Source organism: Diadema setosum, chromosome 16, assembly GCF_964275005.1.
Source record: "Diadema setosum chromosome 16, eeDiaSeto1, whole genome shotgun sequence".
Lineage (NCBI taxonomy): Eukaryota > Metazoa > Echinodermata > Echinoidea > Diadematoida > Diadematidae > Diadema > Diadema setosum.
The window spans coordinates 28,192,644-28,201,429 of NC_092700.1; positions in this window are offsets into that span (position 1 = coordinate 28,192,644).

Below are 8,786 nucleotides of genomic sequence, written 5' to 3' on the forward strand. Positions count from 1 at the left end.
AATTGTCCTCCCCCGACTTTCGGATCCTTTTGTTGTAGCGGGTCACATAAATGGTCTATTTGCTCATAAAGTGACAATGTAGACAAAAACATGGCATATCCATGGTGTTCCATCTCTCTAATGTTAATCTCATAATAATGCTGGGAAATCTCATTAGAATGAAGTCACTTTGACTGCCAGTCTTACCTCATTATAAATGGTGCTTTGTTGTGTACGGACAAACTAAAAAGGAGACCAGCTAAATATGGTAATGGAAAATCGGGACTGATGAAATCCTGTTGTGAAAATGTGTATGCATTAGTAGGTGTCTAAGACGTCGACACTGTACATTGAAACCGACATCCCTTTATTTATAGCATTGCGCGTAAAGAACAATCTTTCATGCATGAGACCACGCGCAGTGGTTTTGCATTCTTCACTGGGGATTTGATGATGTCCAAATATTACTGAAAAACCTGATAATAGACAAGATCAACAGCAAAACAATAATACCGTACATTATAAATGCACATTGGAAAAGCATTATGTGCATTTCACACGTATTGTCAATAGAAGGTAGGGGTGTTGGTTTCAAAATTACGGCGCAGCTGAGAGCGTCAAAATAACAACCCACGCATTCGAAGCAGTTATCTTGGAGTGTGTACCGCAAATCACATTTTTGATGCACGCTTGTGAATTCAGAGTATTTTCTTTACATGTGAGTAGAATTTCAGGCAAATTGTGAGATATTTTAAGTATCTATTGTTGGACACCCAACTACACATCGTTGTAAGCGAGCTTGTAGTGGGATTTCCCTTGTTGATTACTTAAATTTAATAATTCGTGTGTGATTTGTCAGATTGTCCTTGCATTACGCTAACAGCACTGCCTGACCCTGTGCTTGTAATTCGCAACATTCCCTTTGCTCTTCAATAATTGCTATTCTTTACGTGATACACTGAAGCGCAGTTGAGATGCTATTTTCATCATTTTATCTTCGGTATGATCTCTGCTATTTTAAAAGGATGATTGTCTAAGGATTGTGTACAGATCAATGCACTCTGTTATTGGTAAAATTGATGTCACTTATTTTTATGAATTTTCATTGGTACATGAAAAAGATAGCCAGTCTCACTGTGTGGGCTATTTATCACAATCAAAGTGTCCCTGGATTTTTCGTACTACGGTGTCTGTGGCTGTGATATGGGTGATTCGTGCAGAGTGATTCAGAGCGTGATAGAGGCGACTCTCATTACTACAAAGTCTGCAGGACCCGCAGTCTTCTTTCATTTTAATGTATCCAAATTTTGTGCTTGCTGAACAAATAAAGTTTATTTTTTAATCTTTATAGTCTAAGGATATAGATTATAAATTTGGGACCTGAATTTTTACTTTGTCGTAACAAAATTTCACCATGACCTTGTTCATTACAACGGGAGCGCACTGTACCAACGAAGCTGCACAATTATTATTGTATCTTGCCCCAGCTATCCCAGGTGATTGTCTATGAGAGATGCTGGTGGTGATGATAGCAAAGATGACTGAATGTTGATGGTGGTTTAGAGGGGGGTAAATGATCCATGGTAGATATTAAAAGTAGAAGAAAGTATGGATTAATGATCACCGAATTTGTCGTCATGGAAACGATGATGATGCTGGTCTTCTGTTGGCAATAGTATTGGTGCTGCTCATTATCATGATGATGACCCTATAGCAGTGACTGGCAATGTGCTGATGATGGTGGTTGTGATGATGCAGATGGTGATGGTGGTGTTGATGATGATGGTGATGATGATGATGATAATGAGGATAGTGATGGTGATGATGGTGATGGTGGTGGTGGTGATGGTGATGATAATAGTGATGGTGGTGATGGTGATGGTGATGGTGATGATGATGATGATGATGTCTGATGATGATGATGGTGGTGATGATGATGATGATGATGTCTGATGATGATGATGGTGGTGATGATGATGATGATGATGATGATGGTGGTGGCAGTGGTAATAAATACAACTGTAATTAGGTATAAATGGTGAGGAAGGAAATACTTATTGAGATGACAAAGATGATAATTCTGGTTATGATGTGGTGGTGGTGATAATGATGATGATGATAGTGCTTGTACATGTAGTAGTGATGGAAATGACAATGGTACTAGATTTGACGTGGTGGGGATGATTTTTGTTGGGACAATGAAGATGTGGTTCTAACATCACAAAATGATGATGGTGGTAGTAGTAGTGTTGGTGATAATGTCATGTCCCTCGTGTTCTACAGAATTGACAGCCATTGTTCATCACTGTAATCATCGCTCCCGGCATACATGAGAAACAAAAAGAGGGCAGTATTAAAATGTCATGGCCTATGTATTACCAAGTACTGGTAACAACATTCTGTTCCCGCTTTACTTGATACCCCCTGCCATGGTTACTCTTCTAAATACATGTATCTGGGCAGTTCTTATGTTCACACCACTACTAACAGATATTTACAACATACAGTGAACAAGTGTTGAACTGTGTGATATTGTGACTAAATTTGCAGAAAGAAATTGTGTTTTTTTCCCCATGACTCCTTTTCACTAATAACCATGCATAGTTAAAGGAGACCTCCGGATGATTTTCAGATTTTTACATTTAAACAACTATAAATTAGTTATACTGAGGACAGAGTTTCAGAATTTGTGATAATTGGGATGAAGAATAAGAATATTTTCAAAATCCAGAACAAATTGCAATGAACAAGGATGATGACATGGCAGAGTCACCATAAGAATGCATGAGTTGGGGCTCAAGGAACCAGAACAAAAGAAGAAGGCATGCATAGATTATACACAGGTGAACTCGCAAGCAAGCGGTATTGTAATGGAATTACACTGTCTGCTACATTTCTGAAATATGTGAACCTCCTATGTCATCATCCTTGTTCAGTGTAATTTGTTTAAGATTTTTCAAAGTATTGTTTCTCTGCTCAAGAACCACAATAAATTCCACAAATCTATACATGGAGTTGTCGATTTTTGTACTACATGATGTGAGATTATGAAAATCATCTGGAATGTCCCTTTAACTTCACTTACGTCAAATCCAAAGGAACTGGAAAAATCTTTATAGACTTGGCATGAATTTTTACTTGCACAACAAAATTAGCACATGCTTCATATCCCTGTGGGTTCGGATTTTTCTTTGACTTGATCAATTCTTTTACTCTTGTGGGGTTGACTTATGCGAAGCCAACTGTAGTTGTTGTGATCTTGCTCTTATTTCTCTCTTCTCTCTATTCTTTTTCTTTTACTTTTTCTTCTTCTTTCTCTCCCTCCCTTATCTCTCCCCATCTTGTCTCTCTCTCTCTCACCCTATCTATAGCTCTTTCTCCTTCTTTCCACAAGTATATTTTTTCCTTTCTTTTCTTTTTTTTTAAATTTCATTTGGCTACGGGAAGGTGATTCTCTGTATTACACTTGTATTATCAGACGACAAAGTAGCTTGAATCTGAAATCATGAAAATCCATCCCTCCCTCTCTTTCTCTCTAACACTCTCGCCTCACAGTAATCATTTGGTATATTTAAACAGTAGCATTTGTGACTCAGAAGCTTACGGTTTTGTTCCCTTTTCATTTCCCTATGTTTTTTACTTGTGACTAGTAATACCACGCACTGCAAAACAAGAAATTTTTTAGTGCAGTTTAAGTTTCGCAAATTTCGCGAGAGCCAAGATTACTGAAATAAATGCATGCCAAATTCTTGTCTACACTGTATTGAATGCAGTGGCAATTCACGAAAATTTCGTGCCACGAAAAAGGCTGTTGGCTCCAATTCACAAAAATTTCTTGCTTTACGATATACTTTAAAAGTGGAAATTTTCGCCCAATCTGCGCAACCAGAAACTAGCTCAAAAATAAAGCATGCGAATATTTTTGCTAGCAATATGTTCCAGGAGTTGATGTCTTGATTACGTGGAATTAAAAACATGTGAAACTCTTCTAACCTCGCTGAGCGTGAAAATATCCACTTTTACAGTATCAAAAAAAAATCCATGTTAGAGACAAAGGCGAATAAAAAGCTGTTGACAAAGCAGATTGAGGAAACAAAAACAAGTTTAATTTGAAATGGCAGAAATTCAATGCATAATATTTATGCCACGTTAACAACTCTTGCAATCAGCCAATAGATCTCCCCATAACAAATGCTTAAAGGGAACATCTCATCATACTTGCATGCAGAATTACATTAAGTATGGTACTTTCACAGCATCAACATGTGCGAAACAAGCACATATTCAACAGCCTTGATATAAACGGAATACTCTAAATTCATTTACACATTTCTTTGCCAATTACACTGTTAATCATATGAATCACATGCATTGATACATAACACTCTTTGGACAACATCAGTTGAGGCATCTATTTGCCTTACAAGCTGTGGCTAAATACAGTTTTCAAATACAATACAAGTATCCCTTTGGGAAAAACACTGCCTTTTCTCTCTTGGGCCTCTCTGCATTACATACAAAGTAGAAAAGAAAAGAGAAATTGCTAAGGAAACAATTGAAAATTCAGAATTTCTCTTACATACTGTTTTCGTGTATTTTTTTTTCTTTGAAATACATGCAGTTTAAAGTTTTCAACTTCATATGCTCATATTGCCATTAAGATTTTATCACCCTGTTTATCTTTGGTTGTTTTTCCACTTTTTTTTTTTTAAAATTGGTTGGGAACTTCCAATCTGACATACCATTCTGGTATTAAGTGCCATAGCCAGATACACCTTGCTTAGCCTTTTGTCAAGGCCTTCTCGCTGTATGGTGATGAGAGCCCATTACATCACATTTTAAAGATACATACAAGCAGTGCATCTGCTCATCGTTTATCTCCATCGAAAGAACATAGTCATGATCATGATTACTTTTTTTTTCTATGTTTTCCTCTCCTTCAAGGTCTGTCCGTCTGTCTGTCTGTCTGTCTGTCTCTTTCTCTCTCTCTTTCTCTCTCTCTCTTACTCTTTCTCTTGTCAGAATAGAAGCACATAGTTTTACTCTAAAATACGGGTGCACGTCACAAGACTGACACCCGCGAGTCATACAGCCCACGAGTTCGACACTAAGCAAACAAGGCCCATGAGACCGACACATTAAGCCCTGTGTTGTATCTGTTGGACTCGTAAGTTGTTTTTACCTAGTGTCGGTCTCATGGGCTTTATTTGCCAAGTGTCGAACTCATGGGCTGTGGGACTTGTGGGTTGTATGACTCATGGGTGTCGGTCTTGTTGGATGACCCCTAAAATACATCCATCAAAACAAACAAATAAAAAATAGTAGAAAGAAAATGGTAAAATGTCTCACGTTAATTTTACAACACTTTACACATCATGACTTCATATACTGAGAGCACATAACAAAGCACTGAGCACAAATTTTTAGGTACGGTAATGATATATAAAAAATAGAAAGATGAAAATCCACAAACCTATCTGCAATAAACATATCACGCTAGCGAAATCACAAAACTCTACCTAAAACTAAAATACTTAATTATTAACAACACATATTTTACCATTATAGGCAACACTGCAAGCAGTATAATGTACACGAACCACAACAGCAAACACACAAAATAAGAAACTTGGCTTTGACTTATTGCAGTCTGATGAAATTGTGCTCTACGGTGTTCATGTATGGACGGGAATCTTTAATCACTTTAACTTGCTAATTTCCGTGTATTTTCCCTGATTGTTTGGAGAAGGTGAGGGAATACATGTAGTCATGTTTCTTGTAACTGAGATGAAAGTTGACTGCTTATTAAAGGCACTTCAAAACTAAAAATTTCTTCCAATCTCATTTTTACGATACTATGAAAATAGATATACTGTACAATCCTTTTCACTTTATAAATCATTGTAACTATAGCACATGAACAAATGAAATAATAGACTTGAAGTACTAATAATACACAAATCACAAGATCAATTAAAAAGATCATTTCATTTCATCCTGGAGTGTAGAATGGATAAATGGAAAGAAGGCTAGCTATGTAGAATCTGTGAAAGCATGTTCTGCTTCATAGTAACATGCTTCAGTGAGAAGAGCATGAAAGTGTTAATTGATTGTAACTTTCCAGTGGAAAACAAATTTGTTTAGGCAAACAGCATAGTCAAATCAAATTCAAATTCATTCATTAACAGGTCAAACATGATCTAAAATCTCATAAAACTAAAGTGGGCTCTTAAATTCTTAGGACTGTAAACCACAGGCAGATCTGTGCAAATCTATTTGGCCTTGAAAGAGATCGTTGTGAGTTTTTGTAATAGATAGCGTCAAAGTTTTTCACATACAATTTACACATGAGAAAGCCTTCTACAGCGCTAACTAGTCAATACAATTACCGAGTTTGTTTCTTACGAACAGAGCACTGCACTATTCAGACAGCTTGAGACAGACAACTTTTGGTGATGGCGATTTTTATACAACGCCGAAAAAGAATGTAGCTATCCAATTGGTTGATTGCCCATCATGTGACGTTCAGTTAAAAGTACCATCGCACACTGTTCCCATTTCCATTGACTCCTGTGTAAAACTCACAATTAACTCAAAGTTTTTGTCCCATTGCATGGCTCTGATGTCACAATAAACAAACACTTGCCACATGCACTCAACAATTAGAAGCGCGCTCACAAGCACATACTTTTGTCACACATTTCTGTTAACAACTTCAACCAATCAGCTATGCATATGTATGTACATGGTGACTGTGCGGCTACACATTCTTCTTTCACGGAAAATGGCTTCCATTTCTACACTAAATTCAAGAATCTGTGTGGACCACATCTGTTGACGTTTGAGGTGTTGTATAAAACAAATAGTGTATTGTCTATACTCGTGCAATGGAACAAGATTTCGCACTTGGTGAATGATGAGGCGCACTATTCAATTCGCCTCATTGAATAGAGCGCCCCTATCTTTCTCCTCGTGTGAAATCTTGTACCATCGCACTCATGACCATTCACTATTTGTATACTGTTCACACTGACTCATTGGTCAGTGCAGGTCCAGCACAGCATTCATCGCATGAATGTTAAGGCCACCGCACACTACACGATCAGACTGGTCTTAAAGTCTTAAGCCAAGCTGGGTCTTAAGACCAGTCGTACGACCGGACACCGCACACTATACGACCCGACTGTAAAGCGCGCGCAGTGCGCACATGCGTGCGCTTGCATTTTACTGCATTGTGAATGGCTGAAAGCCCACGACCAGTCGGTAGAAATTCAACATGTCAAATCTCTACGACTGGCGCTAAGACCCAGTCGTACGACTAGAAAATGGCAAGACTGTGACGTCACACTTCTAGTCTTAAGGTCTTAAGACCGGTGAATCGGGGCGAAATCGTGTAGTGTGCGGCGGGCTTTAGACATGGTTAGGTGATTGGGAGTTGGCAAGACTTTTGTTGTCGTTTTTAAAAGGATGGTTGCTTGCTGCTTTGGGCAAGTTCTTGGCCACCTTCAAAAGCACCTGGGTGGCATTCTCTCTTGGCACAACCTAGAGTCTACATCGTTGAACCCAAGCTCATGCCTAGAAAGTCTACCAAATAACTTCTTCAGAAGTTGTCATCTTTCAGTTGTATTCTGTACAGTTGTGTTCTGGTTTGGGCCAAAACTGTTTTTAGCAGTTAGCACCCATCAAATGCGTAGCTCCAAACTGCAAAAAAAAAAAAAATTCCTGGCCAAAGTGCTGAGCTCAACATTTGTGGAAGTGATGCCAACAAAGTTCTCAACAAACAAAAATAATTATGAGTTTCTTTCTTATCTATAAAAGGATTGGTTAAACGGCCCATTTTGCTTTTTAAGGGTGATCTGAAAAACAGCATATCTCTAATAAATGAAAGTTGGCACTGATGTAGCAACAGCTGCTCAAGAATCAATGGGAGAATGTATGTACAAGGAATTGGCACGTAAAAAAAAAGAGTGAGAAAAAAGTTTAGGCAAGGAGTGTCTATGCATCTATGGGATTTTGGAATAAGAATTCAGCTAGGTGCAGATACATTGTATGTGGCAAGAGGCAAACGAAAGCAACAATGTGCTAACTAATCCTAGTGCAGTGGACTCCTGTTATAACGAAGTCCTTGGGACTGGCAGTTTTCTTTCATTACATTGAAATTTCATTACAACAGAACACTCTGTGGTCATACTTTTGACAAGAATTGGGACCGCCTAAGCTGTCCCACTGAATATTATAATCACTTCCTGGTTGATCAACCAGAGATTATATAACAGTTTACTCACTCACAATGTGATGGTGGTCTTTTATAAGGATCATTCTCAAAGATACATATCAGCAAGCCCTAAAAGTGAAACTGTACACACACTCACACACATGAAAACCTCTGATGAGGAGGCAAAGTGCCATATATCATAATGTTAACTCGAAAAGCACTCTGAGAGCGCAGACCTCCGCCAAGCAGCTACTTTCCACCGATGATCTAACTCTTCAGATCAGTGATTTCCACCCACTGAAAAATCGCCCAATTTCCCAATAAAGAAGCCTTTGTTACATCATAAACCCTCAGATGCACGGCGCACCTCGCCCCAGCAGAAACTATAGCATGCACTTTAGTGCGCACATGAAAACCTCAAAAATGCGTAGCTTGAACTCCCAAGTTCACTGACCCTACCTGGCAAAATATCGAAAATCCTTCATAAAATCCATAAAAATTCCTGGATCACTACCAAAATTTAATCATCTGTTCCTTGTGTCATTCTCGACCTTTCCTGCAAGTTTCATCCAAATCCGTGCAAAACTTTTTG